Source organism: Etheostoma cragini, chromosome 3 (assembly GCF_013103735.1).
Source record: "Etheostoma cragini isolate CJK2018 chromosome 3, CSU_Ecrag_1.0, whole genome shotgun sequence".
NCBI lineage: Eukaryota > Metazoa > Chordata > Actinopteri > Perciformes > Percidae > Etheostoma > Etheostoma cragini.
The window spans coordinates 21,492,287-21,519,489 of NC_048409.1; the positions used below are offsets into that span (position 1 = coordinate 21,492,287).

At 38.6% G+C, this 27,203-nt stretch overlaps 1 protein-coding gene and 1 long non-coding RNA gene across 2 annotated transcripts in view; one reads left to right on the forward strand and one right to left on the reverse strand.

Moving 5' to 3' along the window:
• lsamp (limbic system associated membrane protein) overlaps positions 1-27,203 on the forward strand; it is a 603,277-nt gene that overhangs the window by 101,530 nt on the left and 474,544 nt on the right. The window lies entirely within an intron of this gene.
• The window catches only part of LOC117938050, a 13,462-nt gene continuing 6,017 nt past the window's right edge, over positions 19,759-27,203 (reverse strand). The window contains exons 2-3 of the long non-coding RNA XR_004655319.1: positions 26,977-26,980; positions 19,759-19,836 (exon numbers count right to left, since the gene is read on the reverse strand). This is a non-coding gene — a long non-coding RNA (uncharacterized LOC117938050). The remainder of the gene's footprint in view (positions 19,837-26,976; positions 26,981-27,203) is intronic.

The following is a 27,203-nucleotide window of genomic DNA, read 5'->3' on the forward strand; positions in this document are numbered from 1 at the left end:
GGTTATGGGTAACCAGAGTACAAAGTCACATGATCCTGCAGGGCCTGTGATGGATGAGGTGGTAAAAACATTTGGGTTTTCACAAAATGATTATTGCGTCCAGATAACGTGTGTGGAGCAATGGCTTATACACTGTCCCTACTAGCAGCCTAAAATCTGCTATTTTATCGGGCATATATGTTTAACTGTTTTTAACTGCTTTTTAATGTTTAATTTCTTATACTGCAATGTAACTTTGATTTTTCAATTTTATTTTGCTTGTTTTTAACTGCTCTTTAATGTTTAATTTCTTGTGCTGCACTGTAACTTTTACTATTTTAATCTTTTTATGTAAAGCACTTTGAATTGTACTCTTGTTAAAATGTAATAAAGCTGCCTTGCTTTGCCTGTTAATTCAGTTTGCTCATGTTACAAAATCTCATGAGACCAAGATGAAAAACATCTCCACTCACTTTCTCTTTCTGCCTTTTCTTTCTTTTTTTATCCCTCTTACATATGTTTCCGCATGTCTTGTTTCCTCCTCTTCGGTCGTTCCCTCCAGCTAGAATCCCAGCTACATCCTAATGTAGTCCAAGGAGAAAGAGGCATAACAGGATTAAACAGCTCTCAGCATGTACAGTATGCATCCCAATGTTACAGTCTGTGGAATACAACATAGGATGTTAGTGTCTCTCACATGTAAATTGTTTTCTTCTGTAGTGTTTGCTTCATATTAATACAATGTTTTACTTTGTGCAGTCGCATGGGTGTCTTCATGAAATATAATATTTTACAAATGCAGCTTCAGTGCTTAAGACAAAGCTCTCCAGTCACTGTCAAACCTGTTTGGCTTGACCATTGTTTAGTATCATTCTCACACAAAGAAAATAGTTTTTAATCAACTCAGACTGGATTATATTTTTCTTTAATGTTCTGCAAATGTAATACATGAACTGGCAGAAGCTTCTGCTGCTGTTCTATTCCATCGCCTCTTTTAGAATGTAATTAGAGCTTAATATTTTCCTCTTGAAACGCTTGTCGTCATTACAATGAGCCTATGTGATTAGAGTGCTGGAGGTGCAGCAGGGTCTGGACTGGGTTTGGTTTGGTTACCTAAATGTCATGATGTCACTTCCCCCTGGTTGAAGCTCTGATGTTATTTGGATATCCTCACCACAACTGGATCTTTTAAAGAAAAAAAATGAATATAATCGCCCTTTTTGACACAATAAATGTACATGATTCACTTCTGACGGACAGCTTTGATGGAGTTTCAGAGTAGTATCATAATGGTGCGTGTGCCTTGTCTTCGCCAGTTTCTGCTGCTGCTCGCCCTGCTGGTGATGCAGCTAGGCTCAATGTGTCAGCCAAGCAGCTGGATTGCTGTTGCCTAATAAAAAACTAAACTAACAACCCAACTAACAGATTAAACTCATTCACATTTGATGTTAACAGTCACACACTCTTCATCAAGCAGTTTTACCTCTGGAGATTTTCCGAGCTGTCTCTGAATAGCCAGAAGATATTTTTGCTCCATTGATCTCAAGCTGTGTACTTCCACTGTCAGACATGGCTGTGTTCAGCTTTGGCTGCAGTAATCCTTTGGTTAACAAAGTCATTCTCATGTTCAAGGCCAAACTGAACTGCTCAACTGATATGTTGACTTTAAACTGTCTTGACTATGTAATGGAATGTAATCAGTGGTGGATGCCGATATATTGTTGGGTATTTTAGTTAACAACAAAACAGTGTATTTTATAAACTACATGTGTTTTGTGTGCAAAAATCTTAATTGGAAAGGTAACTAGTAAATAAAACCCAAGTAAAAATACAATATTTGTCTTCGAAATATGGCGGACTAGAAAGTGGAATGAGAAGAAAATACTCAAGTTACGTACAAGTGCCTCAAATGTGTACTAAAGTACATTATTTGAGTACATCTACTTAGTTACTGTAAATTCTACGACTGGAAGTAATGCAATTAAAACACATTCAGCTTTTTAGCCTCTTACACAGCTACTGAATTGTTTTACCATAACATAACTCTCTTATTTCAACAAAAGTGCATACAATACAAAGGATCACAGTACATCCACGCTCATATGCTGACCATAGCCCGTTACATACAGTATGTTCCCCGTCCCTATACACAAGGCTGCCGGCGACTACGAACAATTGCCCTTACCTGCTTAGCTAGCTAGCTTGAGCCACATGCATGTACTAAGTAACCTTTCAGTCACATAAACTCACATTTCATTATTGATACCCACAATCCCATGTATGGTTGTTTAACATCTGTATTAGTACACTGTAACAGTGTTGCAAGTATGATGCTCACCTGCAGAACACCCAGGCATCAGCCTCATATATGGCTGCACTAATTTAGGATTGACTACAGAGTTTACTGAATTGTGCAGGTTTTCTGTGTAAATCCTGTTAAAAAGATTCTCAGGGAGGGCAATTTTTCTCATATTTAAGGCGACCGATTCAATGGGTACAGTACGAAACCGAAATATTCCACCCATTCCCACTGTATATAAGCTACAGATGGAAAGTTAAGTGAAAGTTATTACAGTAAAAAATAATCGAGGGTGTTCTTTCACATTCCTCAACACTGCATTGACAATATGTATTTCCATAAACAAATGAAAACACAACATCTTGGTATTTGTTCAGATTGCTGGATCAGAGATTTTACCACATTTACAACATTTCAAAGGTAGTGCAGCTGTCGGGTACTTTGCCAATTACGCACAAGTTCTTTAACCAAGACTCTTTCCAGTAATCAACAGATGACAAGAAACACAACAAGTTTTTACTTGCGGCAAGGAGAGCTGCTGAGTGTCACCTCTGACAATCTACAAACCAACCCTGATGTTCTCCTTGAGTGAAGCCTTTTTATTGCATGAGCAAAACAAGTTACACATTGTATGCAGAGACGTGTGCGACCTATGGCCGCCCACCCCTCGAGACAATAGCATGACATTTGAGTTCAAAAGGACATTCACACACACACAATACAGAGGTGAGTAGATTTAATCAGTTCAAGAGGGCACAGACACTCACACAGTAGGAAGTGAATAAATACAATGACAAGCAAAGTTGACAAATGAAAACACATCTAAGTCTGTAATATAAAAGCAGTATTAAAACCTTGAGCATTATCGGCAACTGAAAATCTCTAACAGCAGCCTGATAATCTTTTAGACTAAAGGGAATTGCACACTTTAAACAATAACTAGTAACAACATGGCAACAACAAGTAGAGGAATTGTTATGAGAAGGGGATCTTTGGAACTACATTTTCTGGAGTGTAAGATATCACCAAAGTGCCACTTAATAAAAGCAAAGTAAAGCTGTTTCAAAAAAGTGAATGAACAAGTGAGGCTTGAGATGGTCTGTGCATCTTGGCGATACGCATTGAAGACCAAACCAGAATGATGAGTTGCTGCTAAGTTTAACTAAAGAATTCTTATATACACGTTAACTACTTACTTCAAAAAGGCCTCATGAATGAATTGTAATTATGTACTGTAATTTGTATAGACTTCCATAGTCTGCCCACTTGTATAGATTTATGAAAAGGAACATGGGTGATAGACATTTTGCCTGAAAACAGCATTTGAAAATAATTTTTAGAAAAGTCAAACACAGCTTTTGTAAAAAGGAACATGAACAGATTTTTTTTTCTCACTTTTTCTCTCTCTGGTCGATGCGGCAGCCATTGTTGCCTGTTGCACAATGTATATCGCTACCCCTCGATTTGAAGTGAGCTCGCGTTCTCCCTTAATTTTTTTAATTTACTGTCAATGGTTCCTAGGACCTTACACCCTTTACCCCTCGATCAAACAAAGAATTGGGACAGCACTTGTTCTCTCATGAACGCGCAAGACGTAAGGGTAGGGCAAAGATAAAGAAATGGAATTCAGCCTAAGCAGGGGCAGCAGAAGACTGCGTTAGCTACGTCGCAGCCTGGTGGCCAGGATTTTGATTCATACCAATTTTTGTAAAAACCTCGGGTGTAGGACCTTTTTACCTTAGTAGAAACCTGTTGAATGATTAAATTTGGTCTGGGAGCTTCTAATTGTTTCGTTGCCAATTTATCTTAATTTGTTTGCCGACTAAAAGGAACTTCTTTTACAATCGAGTTGCACTGAACACTAGCAATCTTGACCGTTTTAAATAGATTTGACACTGCTACCCACGCTTTTTTTTTGTTACGTTCATGGTTACATTTAGTATGATGATAGTGCGTAAGTGCAAGCCCTCATGGAACCCATAGAGATTGAATTGAAAGCTCTGATATTTGAACAAAATAGATTTCACCTGAGAGTCAATGAGAGACTACTGGGGCGATTTTCAACCTGACTTAAATCACATAAAAAAATGTCATTTGAAGCACAACTTTAGCCTGATTGGACATCTAGTGGCAGGTCAGACGTCTAACACTGATAACAACTGTTGCCGTGAAAAAAAATCCTTCCTTTTCCCGTTTGGCAGTGTGTTTCCCATATTGCCCTAATGAACACACCGGCTGCTCTTGAGCACTTTTCACAAACCCACCAATGATGCAGATGAGTCTCTTTTACTTACTGATGTCAGACCAATGTAATATTATGCTACTAATGAATACATAATTCAGCTCAAATTCATAACAATCCTAGCCATGCATATATTTGAAGTGTGACTTGGATGTGTTTACGTAAAATGTTCTGCCATCAAATTTGAAATGTCTATCAGAATGTTTGCAGGTTGATATTAAGCCACAAACAAATTCAACTGTGACAGCGAATCACATATCTTAATGGAAACTTAAAGTGAATATCTCAGAAAGGTTTAGCTGTGCTTCTATTATTTACCGTGTCTTAGATACAGAGTCATACATATGTGTCAGACAGGGTAGTTTTCTCTCCGTTGGGAAAGAAAGATTGTGCAGTTGTCTTTTGTTAAATTTAATTTGACCAGCTTGAACTCTTAACACATGTATGAAAAATGTAAACTTTTTTTTACATGATGTCATCATACAGGTTTGAACATTTGTAACGCTAAACTGTTGCAGAGAGTTTTTGAGAGGGGTGCAAATTCAACTTAAAGGCACATTTTTAAGGCCATGTGTGTGTACTTATTGGATTTAGGCGTGTTGTTATTTCAATTTCCCATCTGTCCCATTTTTCTTCTGTCAGTGCTCTTTTCTTTTACCTTACCCTTAGCGAACACTGGGACATCTCCGTGATGAATGAGATAGCCCAGAAATTTAAGAGCAGTGTGAAATCTCTATCCATAAATCACTATGTTAGTGTGCAGGAGGAAGATGTGTCACGGCTGGCTTGGAGCTCCAGTCTGCTCACAAGGATCTACGTAGGACACTCAGATGTAAAACATATGCCTGCTTTATGGCATGATCTGTTAGTTATCCGGAGTAATGCTTATTTGCGAAGCTGATTTATTTTCAGGAGTGATTTACTACAGAACCGAACATCCGTGTGAAACGGACATCAAATCAAGATCAACAACTATTCTGTTTTTTTTTTAAACTGGTGGAACTGTGTCAGTCAATCAGTATTCACAGCAGGTGAATTGTACATGTCACAATGCATTTTATTTTCTGTATCTGATGGTCCATCGTGGGGCTAATCCTCCATCAGACAATATATATATAGCAGCTCTGCTGACATTGACCACAAATTGGTAAATCATTTGTATAAAGTTACATTCAACCCAGTGAAGGAATCCATGTTCTGACATTCACTGAGGATGTTGGCTGATGATTCAGACCCGTGTCATTGTAATTTTGCTCTTGATAAGTGGAAGGAAGTCTTCAGTGAGGCCGTGCTCTAAAAACATTTGGATGCATTGCATGATTCTACAAAGCCCCTCTGGTGTCAGTTTAGAAGAAAAAAAAAAGCTATGCGCACAGATTACAATTCTGTGTCCTCGGTTTTATAAACTGTTTGCACGGATTCATTATCCATGCCCTCAGTTTTCTAATATGTGCGCACATGCCCAACAGTTTATAAAAATGAGGGCACAGATTATGAGTCTGTGCGAACAGTTTATAAAACTGGACGAACGGATATTTTTTCTTTACACACGGTTTAGTTATTTTCTTTTCTCAGCTGACCCTAGGGGGGCTCTGTATTATGATTCTGTTACTGTTTTTCATAAGGATAGTTACTGGTTTTTAAAAGGGTAGTTACTATTTTTCAGAAGGCTAGTTACGCTTTTTTGAAAGGGTAACAAGGATTAGTTTCTGTTTTTTCAGAAAGCTAGTTACTGTTTTTTGAAATCATTCCTTACTCTTTCCAAAAACAGTAACAATCCTTCTGAAAAACACTAACTAATCCTTTGTTACTCTTTCAAACACAGTAACTTATTATGAACTACCTATTTTTTGTGTACTTTATTGTAAAGTGTTTCCATTTGCAAATTATTTAACTTGGAGCTGGGTGATACGGTGAATATCAACATGTCAATCACGTTTAAGAGTTATCTCCTTTCAGCTTGAATAGCTTTTGTTTGATGGGAAAAGGTGTGATAACAGATTAGACTGTGTGTTGCATCAGCTAGGTGTGACAGATATACAGTACCTGGAGCTGTGCACGGACATATCTAATCCTGATGTTATAATTCATAGTTACAACTGATCGTTAGACTGGTGGAAAGGGAGGACTAAAGGCTGTTCCCTCAGTGACCCAGTTACAGTCAATTTATCACTGACAATGTAACAAGCACATTCTCTCAGTAATTAAAAGCCAAGGATTTCCTTTGATACAAGTCATTTCTGTGTCAGCTTTTATTGCAGTTACTACATAAATTACTACTATTACAACAATTACTACTATTATCGGCTCGCTTTATATTTCTACCTATTGTGTGATGATGGAAAGATGGAAATATACTCCGTTGTTAATGTTAATTATTGGAGATTGGAGCTCTGTACGCTATTTGTATCGCAAGCTAATGCAGTTTTATTTTCTTTCTCAAGTAGAACACAGACGGTGATTATCACAATGGGTTTAGAAAAGGGTCTGCAATCATGTTGGAGAATGATTGCTCAAAATGATGGAATTATTTTAACAGCAACAAGAGATTACAAACAATTCAGGGAGGAATGTTTAGTGCAGTGTAAGGCATCCTTAGACTGTATTTCTTTTTTTTATCTCTCTCTGTGATTTGTCATCAACATCTCTTAAAGATAATCAAGAGAAGTTTCCATGATTCAGTAATACACATTCATTCACAGTTATACACTTTTCAAACAAACAACATTGTTTTCCACTTATGGTCTCTATAGTTGCACAAGTCACTCATGCCAAAGGAATGATGACATTTGAAATTTGAAATAGTTATTGGAGCCAAAATTTGTCTTTATTTATTATCAGCAGGGCAGCCTCACTTTGTTCCTTCTGCATTACAGAGGCTGCAGATTCATCAGTATTAATATATTGGAACACTGAACAACATTATGAAGGGCTGCATGGCTGAACCACCGAGCTCGGTGTTTTTAACACTTTTATTACCCTCATCATAGAAAGTACATTTACCAACCATTATTTTGTAATGATTACAATTCTGTCTTTAATTTTCCAGTTCAGTTGTTCCCCATGCAGTTGGTACCTGAACATTTCCATAAAGTCAGCTTTCATTTAAACCTCCCACTGAATTATCTCTGTCCTTAATGATAGCTGAATGAATAATAACTCAGTCTTTGAAATGGGATGCTGGGAGCAAAGCTCTACCTCTCTGCTAGAGTTTCACATAGGGAGGAAAAGGAAATGATTGACAGCTCCCAGTGATTTAACTTTTCCAGTTGCATCAGGAGAGGGGGCTCAGAGGACAGGCTGCTGTGTCTGCAGAGTGGACCAGGCGCATAGTCAGTAACGGGCCAGGGCGGCACCTGCCCGCCCACTTTAGTCACCAGCCATGTTTGATCAAAATTCGTGGCTGTTGAAAACATAGATGGTTGCCATGGTAACAACGGGAAGACTCTCCGGACTGCCTTCAGCAGCTAACGTTTGCTAGCTGGGTTTTTAGACAATGTGGGCTACCATTGTGGCCGGGTTTGCTCAATGGATAGACCAGGGGCACATATACTTCGAGGTTTATTCCTCAGAGGTCTAGGGTTCGAATCCGACCTGTGACAGTTTCCTGCAAGTTTTCTTACCTAGCTGTCCTGTCAAATAAAGGTGGAAAAGCCCAAAAAATAATCTTAAAAAAAAAAGTAGGCTACCATGGATGTGTTAAGCTACACTGATGATGGCTTCTATCTGAAACGCATTTGTGTTTTGCCCACTTTAAATAAGAAAATTACTTATCTGTGAGTGACATTGTTTATAGTTATCTTTGATGCTGTCAAATCCGTGGACTAGATACATTGTCTAAGATTTGGGTTAGGGTTAGAAATAAACAACAAGGTCTTAAGGCACTTCATGAAATTGTTTTATTTGTTATTTTCAGTCTATTGATTTGTGTACACGGACACAATTTCTTTCGTGTTGGTGAGAACGTAATGTATTTATGCTGGTCACTACGTAACGTAATCATTTTGGAAAAGAGGATTGGTGGGGAAACGACACGCCACACACTGGGACACAAGGCGCCGTCTCTGTGGGACACACCGGTTGGGTTTAGGAAAAGAAGAACAAGGAAACAGCACGCCACATGCCAGGAAACAAGAATGGTAAAAGTACACGCCAGTAAACAAACCCCGGTCTCTGGGGTGAAAGTTCTGTGTTGTTTGACCCATCCATCACTCCAACACAGATTTTAAAAACACTCACTAGTGTAGTCGTGCTGTCAACACAAAACAGGCATCCCATTTACTTTAAAAATCCTCCTTACCAACACAAAAAAACAAGAACAACTTGTCATTGTACACGATTCCATGGATTAAATAGCATGACCATTTCACAAACTGCCGTGTGACTGGGTTAAAATATATTTTAGCCTGAATAGGTAAAATAAACAGGTTTTTGTCTATAATGTTGTGTACAAACTTTTTAGACAGAGTTTTGTTGTGTTGTTGAACATGATGTAGATAGTACTGCTATTGCCATTGTAATTCAGTTGGAAGGAATGTTAGAATTGTTGCTGTTTCTTTCAGTTTGTCCTTTTTGCTACTTCTACGTCATTTTCAAAATGGCCCACTCACTTTTGTGATCACAAAATACTTTTTCTGCCAACGCCACTGGAGCGGAGTGACGCAGCTGAAATCAGAAACTGCAAAGTAATGAGGAAACAGACAAATAGTTCCCAAGGAGGCCTTGGAAGAAACAGTGAGGAGATCTTTAAAGGACAGCTTGTAGATTTGGTTTAATTTGTCTTCTCTTTTTCTATTATGAAGGCACTGTGACCCATTGGTTCAGATTCAGTCTGAATTCACCCTGAAAGAGACTTTCTACTGTTACAGCATTATCAAGATAGTCCTTGTTTTGCGCACTGCCAATACATGTTTTATTAGAACTCACATGTGAAATTTCTGTTGCATTTGAAATAAAATATAACATTACAGTGGGACGTCGGTAAACGTGATTAACTCAACTTGTAGTGACGTTTTATATCCCTGTTTGATTAGTTTGTTTCATTGGCAGAATAGCTGCAGCAGTAACTTCTCGCCTTTAAAGAGAATCGTAAACTGCTCAACTGTCATGAGCTTCAGGGCATTCTGTAGTTAATGGGAACACAATAAATGATCACCACACTGATGGAAACATTGATAGCTGCTGGTCAGATTTGCATTATGTACATCTCATCTAAAACTGGCATTTAGAGTGTACAAGCATCTGGCAAGCTGAAACCAACTAAACACATCATCTTTCTGGGAAAACCTTCACCCTGTTCTGTGAAGTATTTGAGTAAGTCCTTTGGCAAAAAAGGCTTTCAAGAAGAAGGTGCTCTTTGTCTCCACCTCAGCACAGAACAAGCCAGCCACCCCCTCATCTGGATCAAGGTGGGTAACCACCGACAATGACCTCCCCACTGTAGCAGGAGTGTATTTCTCTGTTGGAGGTTCTCCGAGCAAACAGCAGTGAGAGAGAGAGAGAGAGAGAGGGAGAGAGAGCGAGACAAGAGGGAGACAAGAGAGAGACAAGAGAGTGAGAGATGTGTGACGGGACAGGAAATGTGTCTTGTGAGATCAGTCCTTCAGGGAGAATGATAAATGGGATCAACAGCAGTGTGTTGATGTTGTTCTGCTTCAGTGACACAGTGACTTAACAGCTGCTTGCCTTCCTAAAAGCCTCTTATCAGCCTGACCGCTCTCCACATATTCACTTGTGTATATGCACACAAATGCACACAAATGCACACAAACACACACACACACATACACACACACACACACACAAATGTATAATTGCACAAGCATAAATCTGAGCCCCTCACCCTGTCCCTAAGGGGGAGTCCTGACACCCTGCAGAGAAAACTCATTTTACTCAGAGTTCATGCCCATTCATGGAGAGCAGTCGACTCAACAACGGTGGTCTTTATGGACAGTTGTAGCATACAAATCCAATAACAGAATAAACGGTTATGGTCTGAGGTTTCCTCTTGATTTAGTTGATCCATTTCTACAGTCTCATTTCTATTTGATATTTACCATAACATATTCATTTTAAGTAAACAATGTACAACGGCTGGACAATCTGTCCAGCCAGGCATACAGACAACTGTATGCCTGATCATGACAGTCAAAGTTATAACAATAAAAAGGATTTTATTCCAACGTCATTCTCTGCCAACTCGATCCCTTATATTAACCTGACATCCCACCAATCCACTCAGAGACCTGTTTGTTATTCATCATAAAATGACAGATGTCTAACTGTCTAACCTCATTTTCATTTTCTATGAGCAGTGAGGTGGAGGTACAAAGCTGGAAACTCAGCAGACTATGGAAGTGACTTGAACATGAGTTGAATGTTAATGGACCCAGCAAAAGATTGTTGCTCCAGTTTTGATCCCAGACTGGGTGTTGTATGGTCCATAAGTCACGCTTTGACACACATGAGTTATCAATCAGTCCAGATATATTATATCTTATGTTTTATATCTCAATTCTCTGGCTCTGCATCACACATTTAGCATTCTCTATATCAATTTCATAGTGGAGTGAATGTAGGCAGGGGGATGTTTGAATGCTCCCATAAGGGCTGTTTATATCTTACACTGCTGATGGATCTCTTAATATATTGGATAAGGCAATATATCTCCTCCTCTGCAGAGTAGTATTAGTAGTTGTGTGTGAGAAGGGTGTGCATGTGTGTGATAAGTACTGCTGAGCAGATATTTGACACTTGGGCAGTGGTTTATCAGAGACATGAACTGTAAAATCTGGTTATCAGTTTAAGTGTGAAAGTACATGTTATCTTTCACACTAAAGACAGTTTGGAAAGGATTTTTTCTTGACTTTCCTGGAGGCAGACTACATTTTCAAAGCATTTCTAACTTGGTAATGTTTGCACATTGTACTTTTTGCATTAAGTAAACGTGAGCCAAAACTAAGCTACAGCTGAGAACATTGAAACACCACCCTCTATTTCTGAATCAAAAGACACGTACCATATATGTACTGTGTATATACTGTATATATATATATATATATATATATATATATATATATATATATATATATATATATATATATATATATATATATATATATATATATATATATATATACATGTTATATACTCTATATATGTTATATATATATTTTTTTTTTCTTTCTCGTGTTTTGATCAAACTTGGCTCTCTCTTTTTCTCTCTCTTACTTTCTCCCTCTCTGTATCCCTTTTTTTTAACAGAATTGGTCATGCAATCAGTAATTATTGTTAAAAAATAGTAATTTGTATGTGTGTGTGTGTGCCCTGTCCTTTACTTAACAGCATTCATACATATGTATTTTCTTGGTTGTGAGTATATTTTATAAAATGAAACATATTAGCATATTTTCAACACACCGTTAAGTTGCTGATGCAAATCAGTTAAACACTCAGTGATTTGAACCGTGAAATATTCATGTTGCAATTTGTAAAACTTCCAAATGTGTCATTTGTTTCAAGTATGCAACTCCACTTGTGTTGCTGTACATGTTTCAGTCCAACCAGTGTTCAGTAATTTGTTCTTGTTCTGTGGTTGAACTAGGCTGCATCTCTTTGTCAGAGCGAGGTGAAGAGGCCTTCTGATGACTGCTTGTCTGCCAGCTGCTGGTTAAAATGACTGTGAAGTGTCTTTGCAATCTATTCAGTCCATAATGAGCCCTCTCACATTCACTAAAACCTACAAAGGAACGTTTTGGACGACACACATTTAAGTGGAAAAAGCTTCAATCAACGAGCAACATGAAGAGTTTAAAAACATAGACACATTGCTTCACTTATCTTTAATTCATGTGTTATATGTTCAATAAACAGACCATGTCTCAAGATTCATGCCTCTACAATGCCTTCCCTAATGCATGCACATATGTAATTAAGTGTGCACAGGCTTTCCAGAGGGTGTACCCGATGCAAGCAGTCATGGAGTAGATGAGTTTTGGCATGTTACCTTTTTAACATTGTTTTTTTTAATCTGATGAATGATGATGAGCAGTGATTCTTATAGTGGTATAGGTTTCTTAACATTTCTATTTGGACTTCCAATACTGCATTTTAGTTGTAGTTTTCATACATTGGATGGGATGTCAGCGTGTATATGGAATAGATGCACCACCATTTTACCATGCAAATTACCAAGTAACAATAGTGATGATAACATCCCAGATTTCATATGAAAACAATAGTTTGGCACACATTGTTATGACAACATCTGGAATCCTGAGCCTTCACTGAATATTTGGCACAGAGGAACAAGGTTGCTAAGTGAGGTCATAATGAGCAATCATTTACACATTCATGTCAGTTTAATGTAGCACAATGTGTATATCCAATAGATTATCTACACCTTATATAAAGAAAATGATCAGTTAAAAGCCATCTACATATCTGAACCATGAACAAAGAAAGAGAGAGACAAAATGTGTGAGGTGTTGTTAAGGGATGGGGGAACTAGATGATACAGGCTCTAGATACTGTATCATATTTGGATATTGCCATTGCCTCAATGGCGTAGATAAAAAGCCCATCACATTTTTAATATTAAATATTTTTAGAGAAAACGCTTATTTTTAAGTAAGGTGCTTCGTATCAGCAAGAAACACTGTTGCCACACAATAAACCATTTACTGCAACAAATGGGGATACAGTGTTGCAGTCCTCTGATTAACCAGCATGTTGTAGATATAATGGAGAGCACACTAATCCCCTAAGGGTGTCCACTGAGCTGAGCCCGTGATAATGCTTTTAAAGTCACCACAGACTCAACAGGATAAAACTACTAAAGCAGGCAAAGGGCTGGTGAGGTGGAAGCAAAATGGAACAGAAGCCAGTGTAGGAGGAATACGTGTAATAGGTCATTTCATTACATTGCCTTGTGTTGACAGTGGATTTAGTGCCATGTGTGCAGTGATCAGTGGGCAGACTGCACTACACTCCAGTTTAGCACTTAACAAGTTAAACAGAGTAATACATACTGCTTCCTGCTTGTGGCCTTGACAAAGCATTCATTGACATATAGTACAGCACATTTAACATTTGTGTGAACACACACTGTTAGCAGACACAACCGTGCTTTACAGAAAACACCGGTTTGCACTGTCATTTATTTCCTTATGCATTTGTTCCTGGTAATTCTCTTAAGAAGAGAGATAATGATATTTATGAGTAAAGATTGGTTGATTAATATAATTCCAATGAAAGTTAGTCTTACAAGAGCACTTATAGAGAACAGAGGCATGTTTCAGTTTTTTTAAGGGTAGACAAAACAAAACACCAGGGAGATCTGAAAGGATCACTCCAACTTATTGGGACGTGCTTATTCACCTTATCCCTCAGAGTTCAGTGTTGCCAACTCTTTTCCAATTAAAGTTGCTACTACCAGCTCCAAAAGTCGCTAAAAGTAGCTAGTGGCGCAACACCCTCATTTGTTTATTTGTGGAATCATTATGCAATCTTTTGCATAAAGCTTAGTGGTTGTGTCAGCAAGGTAGAATGTCACTAAGTGTGATCTTTGTTTCTGCAGTATTAGCGTGATAGTGTCATCGCTTTGATTGTGACGCTTTTCAAAAGAGATGTTCGTTATTCATGCTGAGCTGCCAGTGGGTGTTATAATCTGACTTTTCCCCTGAACTGTCTTTGCCTCTCAAGGTAAATTTAAAATAGTCTGTGTCCTCCATGACTGCAGTCAACAGTGGGTTTTATAGTTTCACTTAAGAGCCTGACTTTCATTTGTCTGACTTCGCACACTCTTATACTGCTCTTTACTCATTACATAGTAACAGTTAGACACGCAATACTTGTGCAACCCTACCCATCACACAGTCTCTTCAAGGTCTCTCTGACCTCTCTGCTCAGAGAGGGTAATACCACATCATATTTCATCCCTGTTTTTATAGGAATAAAAGTGATTAAGAAGTGGTACTGTTAACTTCTTCAGAAAAAAGGAGAGATTTATGATGTAATTTTTATTCCAAAAGTTTATTTTCCAGTTGACATGAATAAGGATGTATCAGTTATTGTAGTGATTCATGTGTTTCAATATTTTACGAAGTGTTTTCCAAGGATGACACACTGAATAGACACTTTTGGTTAAGACCTGCACTTCTGCTAGTCTGGGTGCAGCCACTTAAAGACCAAATATGGCATTGCATGGCTTTTATTGGGCTTTCCCCTCACCTCTCTGCCAGTTTGGGGATGTGATTGGCCTGTACATGACTTTATACACCCATTTATGTGTGTTCCATTGGCTGATATGTGAGGGACTGTGTATGATTGGTTGTCTTTTATATTTTGAATGGTATTTCTGCACCAAACCTAGCCAAATATAAGTATTCTTTGCAATGTGTTTCACAATGACCCTGATAAAAGCCACACGCTGAAACGTGTTAGTTAAATAAATACAACAAAATACAAAACAACAAAGTTCTTCTGCATACTAAGTGTTTGGATGAGTTTTACCTGATGAGTGGGTGAAGACACGACTGGAGGACAAAATAAAGCAACATCTTTTACTAGCTAAACTGAAAGAAAAACCTGGACAAGCTACAGAAAAGGTAAGATTTATACTTTATGTCTTTTTCCAAGACAAACTTCTACTTTTGCACTGTATCACAGGGAACTGTATTTTTGTGCAAAACCTTAGTAAACAATGTTTTACCAGCAGATCTGTGTTGTGCCTTCCTTTTACATGACAGGCATTTTATATGTTACAGCAAGAAAGTGTCAGCTGTAATTAATGACAATAATGAAAGATGGCATGTTTAAATCAGGTTCACTAGTTCCTAGGCTCTGTTAATATGTATGCTAGCTCATACATGGTAGCTGTCCAGAGTGCTGCTGGGTTGAAGTGGAGTGTGTACAAGCTGTCATTGGGATAATTTATAAAAATACCCTAATGGGTCATGTTAGAGTGTAGGAATAAACAACCTCTATCGTATTGTTTAGAGGACTTGTTGGAGAGCGTGGGTGGGAGAATAGCAGCAAAGCATAGTTTGATTTGGCTGCAGTTTTTTAGTGTGTCTACAAAATGCACCATTTATCAATTTTCTTTATGGCTTTTTTTCTTGTTCAGTTATTATTAGCCTGCTGTGGTGTCCACATCCCCACAGAGTTATCACTGTAACGCTTGGCAGAATTGCAGACGAAAAAAAAAAACTTTGACTTATGAATGGTGATGCTATTTGCATTTATGTGGCCATCCTTGTCTGGATACAAATACAATTTCAGTAAATTTATGACAGGGTTTCTGATGTAATTCACATTACTTTCCCAAGTGTAGTTTTAAATTAATAAGCTATCACATCTGTGGCTGTATTTCTTAATCTGTTGTTCAAGCCGACTGACCACCGTCACACCAAAATTCAACTATTCGGCTTCTGTTGACTCGTATGTTTGTTATTTAGAGCTACCAGCCCTCTTCTCATTAAGTGTGATTATCTAGTTGGAATAATAGTCAGATGCCAACACTCCTTGTAGAGTGAAGTGCCCCTTTGTGCTGGTAGAGTTGCCTTGTATGTGTCCCATAGCTCAAACATGCAGTGATGCTGGCAAATGACATGCAACTCTCTAATGTAACAGCTGCACGTGAACGGAGTAAAAATCTACATCATGAGTAATTAATTGTCCTCAGAGTCGCTGAACAACGTACATTGCAGTACAAATAACAATTCAGTCAATGTAACCTGCTGGCAAAAATGGCATTGTGTTACATGCTAGCTAAATCATTACAGCCTCTTAATGCTCTCTCTAAATGAAATATTGGACACAGTACGGTCTCCAAAAAATCCAGGAAACGTTAGCTTTACTTAAAACTTGTTATTAAAGCTTTTTTTGTGTTTGTGTGAGGTTAACATTGTTTTGCTGGGGCACTGTCTCTGTCCATGGTGCTTACTTAGAGCCTGGATCAACCAATTATACGTTGTAGTTGTTCAGTCCAACAAACCTGTATTCAACAGTCCACACGGTGTGCTTTCCACCTGTGTACTGTAGTCCACTGTCAACTCTTTGAACTCCTTTACAAGTGAGGCTTCCTCCTTTTTAACATGAATAGCATCATATTAAAAATCTACCAACCAGCCAGTCAGTCTCACTTAGGAGAATAAGAACCGCATTAATAAGAAAAATGAGGCCTTAGCTAATATTCTAAAATACTTAAATCAGTTGTTCTCCCTTTGTCAGTCATAGCACAGGTGACCCCTGCTTGGGCTGAACAATGTCTGTTAAAAATACTTGGACAAAAGTAAATTTAGTTTCTAACTGAGATTCAGTTTTGCTTGTGAATACTGAGATACTTCAGGCTAGACCTTACTCAGAAATTATTAATCAAAACAGCTTGGGGTTAGTGAATTTGAAGTGGAGGGAAAATCCACCTCTGTGCTACTTCACCGTAAAATCAATATGCAATAAGATATTTTCTCTCCAGCGTGGAAATCAGAGCATCAAGACTTGAATTGAAGATATGACTAGGTGATATAAATACTATGAGTGGGCTGAACATGTTTAATTAATGACATTTAAAGATGATTCATTTAGGTACAGCAGTTTTAGGGATCTGTCAATGTTTGTGTTAACTCTGTGGCGATGCTTAAAGAGAAGCTACAATGGAACAGAACCGCTGTTATTGTTAATAATTGCACCTGTTCTTTGACAAGTAAAAAGATCTCCTTTAGAAAGACTGCTTTACAAGCTGTCACTGCCTATGTTGTCAGAAGTGTTACAGTAGAGGGGGCTTAAGAGTGTTTAAGGAACCATATGTCTTTCATTATGGAACATGCAATGTGTCATGTGCAAGTATCTTGCAATATTGCGACAATTCTTTGTGGGAGACAAGCAGCTATGTAATGTTGTATGCAGTCTTTCTGTGTATGTCTGAGCTTTGTTTGTCTTGTTAGCCTGCTGTGGTGTCCACATCCCTGAAGTGTTAACACTGTGAATGTCAGCAGAGAGAAAAGCTGTGTTGCACTACAGTGAAAAAGCCTTTCGTTTTGTCTGTTCAGATTTAATGCTTGGAGAAGTGAATTGTTTGTGACACTGAAAAGTCTAATTGCTGATATGTGGCTGCTTAACTGTCCGTACCCACCCTCGCCGACTTGAGCTGCAAAGAAGCTCTGGCCGCACTGTGAAGGACGCTTGTCAAAACGTACGGGGAAGCTTTTTAACGCTTTGAACGCTCTGACGTGGCGGCGTTCTATGTTCGATGGGAGAAGCACACACAGTGACAGCAAGGCCAATACGCTGACGCTAGAAACCTTTTATAAATTACATATATAATGACAAAATTTGTACTGTTAGCTAGTCGCAATGGTTTCTATTATCAGTTAGCTTGCTCGTTAGCTGCTGAGCTGCAGCAGAATGCAGGCAGAGCGAGCAGCCCCCAGACTAACCTAGTGATCCGTGCAGGACTTCCCTGTGATCGGACCGTTTAGAGACGATGTGACCGGCAGGTAACGTTAACTGGTCCCTATGCACAAACAATGTTATATCATAAATGATAGGTAACCCAGCAACGGCAATTATGAGCTTTTCCTCAGTTTTCCCAGAATTAATGTTTTGGTAGGCACGAGAGTTTACAAATTAGGTTTCTCTGGAATCAGCCAGCATAAAGGATGTGTATTTTCTGATTGGTTGCTAGCGTTAGCCCCTGCTTTTCACTGAACCGCGTCATAGTTCATTACCATAAAGTTGACCTAATTTCAACTTTCTGATTGATGTTCAAAACGTAAAAAAACGCAACTCTGACAGATTTGCTGCTCCTGAGCTTAGAAAAACTTCCATAGAAAATGGAAGCTCATGTCGGCGACGGTGTGTACGTATAGTTAGACTTTGCGTTGACGGTAGGCCTGCACAATTCAGGGAAAATCATGAATCATGATTTTTTTAGGCTTAGAATTTATATCATTATTCTGTGTCACAAATATTTTCTCACAAAGTGTAATATTCATGGAACATATGAACCATGACAAAACAAGTTGGCACTACCAAACATAGACCTTTTTTGGCGCCTGATCACATCACCAACAATCCTACTAACACAGAGGTTTTGATGAAGAGAAGTTAGAGCATTGCAATTCCGGGAGAGCTTTAAAACCTATTTTATACAGACCTATGTTTAAAACTCACAGAAGAAAGTAAAACTGTTTTTGATGCAGTCGGCTCACAAAATTAAATGAGAATCAAAGTTATTTAAATAAAAAACAAATAAAAAGTTATTTAATAATTAAATTGTCAACAGGGTGAATCCAGATTGTGATTTTATAACGATTAATTGTGCAGGCGTAGTTGACGGTGTTTGTAATGAAAGTTTTCCCGAGTGCAGTTTCAAAGTTTACTGTTTAACAAAGCAGAATATTAAAGGAGTGGTTTGATACTTGACAAATCATCAACCGACAAATAAATGTGTTTTTTAATGTTCCTGAGTGTGTTCAAACCCTGATTAACTAAACATTGGTGGAGATTGTGAGTCCTCCTCCTATGTGACTATCTACCGTATGACGTAATGTAGCCAGGCAACCATCTGTCCAAATGACCCAGCTTAACTGAAATTGTTGGCTATATATCTATTAAACTTTTCTGGCGGTTCCACATTTCTAATGCCAGACTGTATTGTGACTGCGTGTCTGCATACAAAGCCTTTGGAGGTCTTTGGAGGTGAAGGAGCCACAGTAAGCGATGATTAGTTAAATGTGTGGGCTTGTACATCCCAAGGTTGAGGATGAAGTGTCCTTTTCATAAATCTGAACAGCAGCTTTAAAATAAAGAATACATGACCGGTTATGAATCAGTCAGGGAAACTTGTCTTACAGTAGTTGTCAAGGATATAGCTTCAGTAAAAGGAGGATGCATACCCATGTATTTTCTGTGATTATAAAATACTCAGAACTTAAAATCAGAGAAAAAACAACCTCTGGCATGTGCAGATAAACTTTTCTGTTTTAAAGATATTCTGCTTGCAGTAGGCCTATGTTTCAGCCCAGCATGGATACAGTAAGCGGAGTTTAAAAGTGAACTATGTTGCAGTCTAATAAGTTGAGTTACATTCCCATGTTTAAACTCAAATGGAACATCTTTGTTTAGGATATTAAGTAAACAAACTTACATTTCTGTACACCTTTTTTTTGTCTTTTAACAAATACATGCTTCTGGTAGCAGAGGCTGCCAACTTCTCATCGGGATCTATTAATCTAGGCATTCACATGCACGTTCATTACACTGATGGCACAGCCTTTAGAAGCAATTTGGGGTTCATTATCTTGCCCAAGGACACCTTAGGATAAGTGGAGGAGCCAGGATCGACCTGCCGGTCATTAGACGACGAGCAGCCCAGTATTAAAGGAACATGATGTTCCTCACCAATGTAAACCTTACATTAGGAAATATGGGCTATTTATTTGACCAAATATATGGTATCATACTGACAGAATTGTATTTTATAATTTGTGGTGACAAGTTGGCTCTTTCCTTCTGTGATTTCTTCAACTTGGCAGTGGTGAGCAGATATTATTTTGTGTGGCTAGAACCAGACTTGGAGTAAAATGTGTAATCCCACAGGATAGGGGAAGTCTCTGGAAGCCTTGGTGGTGGTGAAGCTCCTAGTCTGGTGCTTTTGTTAATATCCTCTGCCATCTCTCCTGTGATGCTCCTCACCTCTGACTGGACCTCCCCACTGCGGCAGCCGAATTAAAAGGTGTTTTGTTTCTTCTGGGGATAGATGGGCTGCAGGGAGCAGGCAGATCAATTTACTCTGCAGGGTTGGGTCATGTTGACCTTTACTCTCCAAAATGCTGGTTTTCTGTCTGGTATTTTCTGAATCATCGGGGAATTGTGACCGATACTTCCTACATCAATGTTTGGCTCTGTCTAGCCAGCAGAGCGACTCGTGGTTGCAGCTAAACACAATAACAGTATTACTCTGCTAATAATCTTCAAGACTCATTAGCTGACTTCTAGGTAGTTTGGCTTTTTTGCGTCTTTGCGTAAGTGTGCATGTGTGTGTTATTGTTCATTGGTGTTTAAATATGTATTTACAACCTTTTTATGTGTGAACACTGATGCACAGTCTGCAGGTGGGTCAGGTGATGTGATTAGCATGAAGTTAGCGTATGCCAGAGATGCTAAGAATCAATCCCCGTCTCTGTTGTGTTGCCGCTCCTAAATCAGTCTTCACAGCAGAAGTTCCTTCTAGTCTAGTTGTTTGCCACCATCACAGCTACTGCCTCATTTAGTCCAGCGAGAAACAAGCTTCAGAATTACATTTGGGGTCCGCTGATTGCTCTCTATTTGAACAGTGATGATCAGGTTGATGTAATGTAGCCTCCTGCTGTGGCTCTGTGTTTAATAGCAGAAACCTGGTTGAGGCAGACGTGCCGGCTGCTGTGTCTTTAGTATTTTGTTGATTTCCTGCTGCGCCCTGTTTTGTTTGTGTCTGCAGTGTCTCGTCCAACTGTTACTGCTGCACAGTTCTGACACTCTGCAGTGAAACAGTCTGTTTGCTTTCACTTTAGAGATGGATGGTCATTTGGACACACATGCTGATAGTATTAGTGGCTGTGAGGATACTGTCTGTCCCTAAATTGGCCGTGGTAATGAGAGCTTGCTAATGAAGTTAGAAAATAGACTGGGAGGATGGCCTTTTGAGTATTGCTTACAGACTACATGCCATTGAGAATATAAATATATCAAATGCAGTACAAAGCTCTATGTTCTAGCTCTATGCTCTATGTTCGCAGGTTTCTCTATAGAGCTCCCCCTACAGCTTCAGAATAGATATTTGGCAGGTACTATGTTTTACTTGTTTCTTCTTTCACTTTTTCTACGACAATGCTTTCCTAGCTTTCCACCTCTTTTTTGCAGGCTCAGCCGTTACAATATTGTAAAAAATCTCATCACTACATTGTTAGCCGGTTCTTGAATGGGCGTATGTGTGCAGTACCGTGAGGCAATTTGTAACATCACGAGAACTGATATCATGCAATACTTCCTGAAGCTGAGGCTGGAGTAACGCCTGCCGAAAGTTGCAGGGGTAGTTTATTTGCTCACAGGCGCTAGGGAGGAGCAAAATGACCTCCGATTAAAAAAAGAAAAAAAAAAAAAAGTCATATAACCATGACACCAAAGCTGTTAAGTTAAATTAATACTGTAAACTTACTAATACTTTTTGGTGTATAACAGGCTATGAGTTTTTCCTTTAACCTGTCACATAGCTCCCCTTTAAACCAGGTCTGTTGATCGTCTGGACTGCACTTACTGATCATCACATAGGTCATCGGGTCAAACCGTAAACAGTATTTACCAAGAGTATGCATCATCGTTTCTGTTTGTCGTTCAGATGAAGAGATTATAATTCAGTCCATAGCCTCACATTGCTCCAGCAGCGCTGCATTGATTGAAGCTTATGTGGTTGGAAACTGTCAGGATTCCACAAAAAAACCGAATAGTCGGGTGAGCTTCTGCACTGGGTTACAAAAGACAACAAATCCATCCATCCAAAATAGATAGATATTGAATGTAATTTGAAAGATATATTTTTAGACTGAGTAAATTTGAATAAGGTTGTTGTGATCAAAAATAATTGTTTTGGCCAAAAGTGAATAGTTTGATAATTTGTAATGAGGGTACTTACTTTACTACTAAATCTCTGCTTTAGGTGTCAGCTAGTAGTGCTTGTGCCATGCTAGTGTGTCCCAGCGCCTGATGCATGTTGAATTCTGTGACACTCTGTGATAATGTGTCTTTCAGACAGACTGGTTCTGAGGGTGGCTTGTCAGTTAAGAGCAGCTGAATGAGGGTGATGTTGCTTTTCTAAAATGTTGGCAGTTGCTTGGACAGGATGAGAACTGGGATCATTGCTACTGTCTGTTCCTCTTTGAATCTGTCATTGCTGACTTATGCTCTAGAGCCAGGTACCAATCATCAGCCATCATAAATAGTTGCTGAGTGTTTTTGGATTGTACCTCAGATTTGAAAAACTGGACGAGACCATGTCTTTCAGTCAGTAGCTCCTGAGCTGTGGAATGCTCTTCCATTAAGCTTAAGCTCAAAGGAGTCTGTTGACTCTTTTTAAAAGTGTGTGTGAACTTGTGACCTGTCTGTTGTCTATGTTTATTTAACTGCCATTTCATTTGTTCTTGTGGATTTTTGTCTGGTGTTTTCTCTTTGCTTTGTTGATATTGGATTTTTTAAAGATTATTTTTGGGGCATTTCAGGCCTTTAATGACAGGACAGCTAAAGAAGTGAAAGGGGAGAGAGAGGGGGAACGGCGTAAAGCAAAGGGCCACAGGTCGGAGTTGAACCCAGGCCCGCTGCGTTGAGGAGTAAACCTCTAAATATGGGCACCCATTCTACCAACTAAGCTACACAGGCACCCCATATTGGATTTTAATTTAGTTGTTTGTATTTTTTGATTGTGAGGCACTTTGTGACTGGTGTCTGTGAAAGGTGCTACATAAATTAACTGTGTTTGCTTGCTTGCTTGCTGACAGGAAACCTAATTAAACTGTTGATTGTCTTTAGAAACATTATTGTTCTGAACTGGACTAATATGTTCCTGGTGAGTCTACAGGTTTTGTAAACTAGAGTATAGTGATACATTCTGAAAACTTGGCCTACTACATCTTTTTGGGAGATTCTGACAGATCAGGGGTGTGAATACATATGCAATGTATGTAGAGCAAGTTTTTGTTCCAGTTATAGATCAGATCACTCATGGGTTCTTTCTTGCTGCTTACTGTTGGCATCATCAGTGTTGACAATTGGTGAGAAAAACAAAATCCCTAAAAACGATTACAGGGTCTTTAACTTAGGCAAGTTTAGTTTTGAAAGCTACATGTTTAGTAAGGGAATTCTGATTCTGCAGAACAATTTGAAGGATTCTTGGAGATGTTCAATAACACAGACAAATTCTGCACATTCAGTCTTTATACTGACAATGTCCTAAAAGCATTTATGTGCTGTGTCATACCCAAAGATGTATTGGCACTAATAAGTATTCAACATATATTCCATATTGCTATAACCTACTGGGCTCGCCAGAGCTAGATACTAACCCTTTTAATGTAGTCATTCTATTCTTTAAAAATAAAGATTCAGGCTTTTTTAATTATGTGTCTCTTCTTGCACTTACCCCTTTTCTCCTAACTCAACCTCAAATACTCAACCTGTGTGGTCAATACACACCGCCTGCTCTTGAAGCAATAGTGATAATTATCTAAGCACTTGAGTTCTTTGAGTAATCAATTCAGCCATTTTATCCCAGAAAAAACCTTTAAGACTTTAGTTTTTTTCTTTCTTCCTCACCTCAAACATTTAATCTAACTCACTTCTCGTTCTCAAACTAATTTCAAGGACCGAGTCTCATTTTTCTTTTGCCTTTAACCAAGGTTTATTTATAAAAGACAAATGAGATAGCACTGCAGCAAGACTAAAAGTAATTAAGCCTGGTTGCATGTATCTATCACTGGGGAGAAGGAGAAAGAATGACTGATACACAGAGGGACAAGGGAAACAACTTATGAAACAGGTCCACAAAAGAAGAAGGAAGATAAAATAGTATAGTTTTATATCCTGTGCACGTAGTCCAGCACTGGAATATTGAGTGTCTGTGTCTGGCTTCTGCTCTCCCACTCTCTTAAAGAGCTGAGAACATTGACAGAATGGCAGAAATAGTTTTTAATAAGCCACTCCCATAACTTAAGATAATGATGCCGACTATGAACCGCAGTGTCACTGGTTTGAAATCCAGTCAGGGATCCGTCTCCTCTTCATTTCCAATCCTGCCGAGATCTTTTTCCTGCACAAATATACTAATTTGCTTGTGTTGGATCCCTGTAAAAGGATACTTCATACATTATTATATTTCATAGTAAGGAAAATATGTGTGACAACACAATTTGTAAGATTTCTTCTCTCCTCTCCAGTGAGGCGGTAGGGATGCTCTTTAATGTGTTCAGCTCTAAAACAAATCTCCCCCTATGATGAAGATCATTACTGTGATGAAAATGTTCATATTACATTCAGTGTGTTGGGGCTCTTTTGTGTGTGGGCCTCCGTTGAGAATTCCATTTTAATTTTTTCCTACCTGCAGTGTGGATTAGAGAAGCTCTGGAACACACACACACACACACACACACACACACACACACACACACACACACACACACACACACACACACACACACACACACGCACACACACACAAACTCACACATTTGACACAGACTTATGTGTTGTTGATACATTTGGCTATAATGTACACAATTGAAATGCTATAATTAAGTGTGCTGAGTATAATGATGTTTAAAACTAGTGGTCAGTCTCAGCCTTTATGTGGAAGGAGATTATGAATTAAATGTTACCCCTGAGGTTTTGTTTTTATTTATTCAACCTCTCATTTTCTTACAACCTGTTATATCTAATTCCAGTGATGAAGCAGACTTCATTTCTGTTCCCAACATTTTTAATCATAACACTTAAAATCTACTTTAGGTTGACATTAATTGGCTCTTGCTGAAGGACATCCACACACTTTTGGTGGCAGAGTCTCCAGTGACATAAAGACTAATGCACATCTTCAGAACACTCACACAGACACTTCTACATTCTAAAAACTTCTGTGGTGTTTGAGCCAAAATGATTTTGTCTGGTTGAAATGGACTCCAGCGTCTTCGCAGTTGTTCTCTCGGCTGCTCCGTGCTGTGTGATTGATAGAGCAATTACTCCATGAAATGGTCCAACATTACATCCTCCACCTGTTCTTTATGTCAGGCTCTTCAGTGTAACAGACCTTTATGGTCATTGTTCTACAGCCCCACACTGTTTAAATCATCAAACACATAATCCAACACAGTCCAAAAGCTACATGTTTGTACTGAATAGTTTTCTCCTGCTTTGATAAAAGTACCGTTATCTGAGATGCTAATTTGATGACATATGTAGCCCTGCATGTGTTACTGAACAAGAACTTGTGTAGTACTTGACCATAAAAAAGAATGACAAAAATCTTAAACAGTTTGTTGTGTAACAGGAACACTTCATGTTCAAAAGTTGTCATGGATGCATTTACTGCTAATTTTGCCACTACATTTTTCTTATTAAGTAACATGTCAACTTGGAAGCCACTTTCAACTTGGAAGCCACTTATCTGTTGACTTACATCGTTGCTATACTTCACAGGCTCCTTGCATGAATGCCAGTGGAAGAAGAAACATATATAAATGCACTTACATCGACGCCTGATTTTTGAGTGGGTGGCAGGATAGGGCTTGAAGCAATCATGTAAAGCAGGAGCATCTGATCCTGTCACAGGCTTCAGGAAACAACAGATCAGAGAGAAGAGCTGGCCTTAAATCCCTGAGAGTCTCACACTATCTGGCTGGAGACATATATTGTAGGGCTGAGAGGAAGCATATAGCTCTATTGTAAAGATAGTGAAGTTATTATGCCAAATCACACTTGTGTAGACTGATAGAGAAAACACTTTAGAAACCCCAGGTGTTTTATTCCATTGTAAATGCAAACTAAATGCATTTGAGAATGATGGGTTGAGGTTCGTATTCAACATGTGAGGGTGATAATGTCGTGCACTTTTGTCTTCCTGGAGAAGACTTTAAATGAGCCACACTGAATGCTTCATTTGGTTTTAGGTCCTTTTAGCCTTTGAATTAAGTGTTAATTAGAGAAGAAATGATGTGTGGCAAAGAGATTAGCATAATCTCCTCCTCCAGGTGTCCAACCTCCACTACACACCGGCAATAATCTCACCATAGCCACTGTATCTCCTTGAATATTCAACTGAATCCAATTTCAAAAGTGTGTTTAATTTTTCTTACCACAAATAGGTTAAGGCAACACATTACTTTGAAAGATCTCCTATGCAGGACTGAACTTTCTAAACATGGTATTGACAAGATATTCCGAAAGAAAACGTGCATGGATCAAACATTTCCAGTATATCCCTATAAACCACAATGTAAAATGAGTCAGGCTTTATGTTGGATATGTGTCTAGCATTTCAATGTCTACAATGAATAATGTGTTTGGATAGCAAGACATAAAGTCATTCTTTTCTTTAGAGCTCTGTTGCAGCCAAAAGCAATTTTCTGTGTCAGGATGTTTTCTTTGCCTTGATGCAGTAGAACCAATTCTATACACTGCAGATCTCTGATATTTTGCACACTGACTTTTGCAGGATTATTAATGGAGAAGAGAGAGAACGATACATTGAGGACAAAGAGAAGGAGTAACTCCTCTTGACATTAGATTTATCTCTGCATTCAGAGGCTCAAAGTCAGAATTGATTTTCTTTACTCCATTTTTTAGAAAGAAATAATTCTCACACTAAATTATTTTCTCGTACATGACACCACTGATGATCTGACCAGGATACCTCCATGGAGAACATTATAGATACTTTGCTTAAAGGATAATCACCTTTGTTTTTTTTTACCTGGACCCCATTTCCTTAGGTTTTTGTGTCTAAGCAACAGATGGGAACAACAATCTTCTTCAGAGACAGTTGAAAATATATGATTTTCTCGCCTACATTTTTACCCTTAAAAAATGCTGCAGTTTCCACATGCTTTGGCCCTCTGGGATGACCCTGAGTTCATTGGGAAGTTAACACTCTCAACTTGTTGT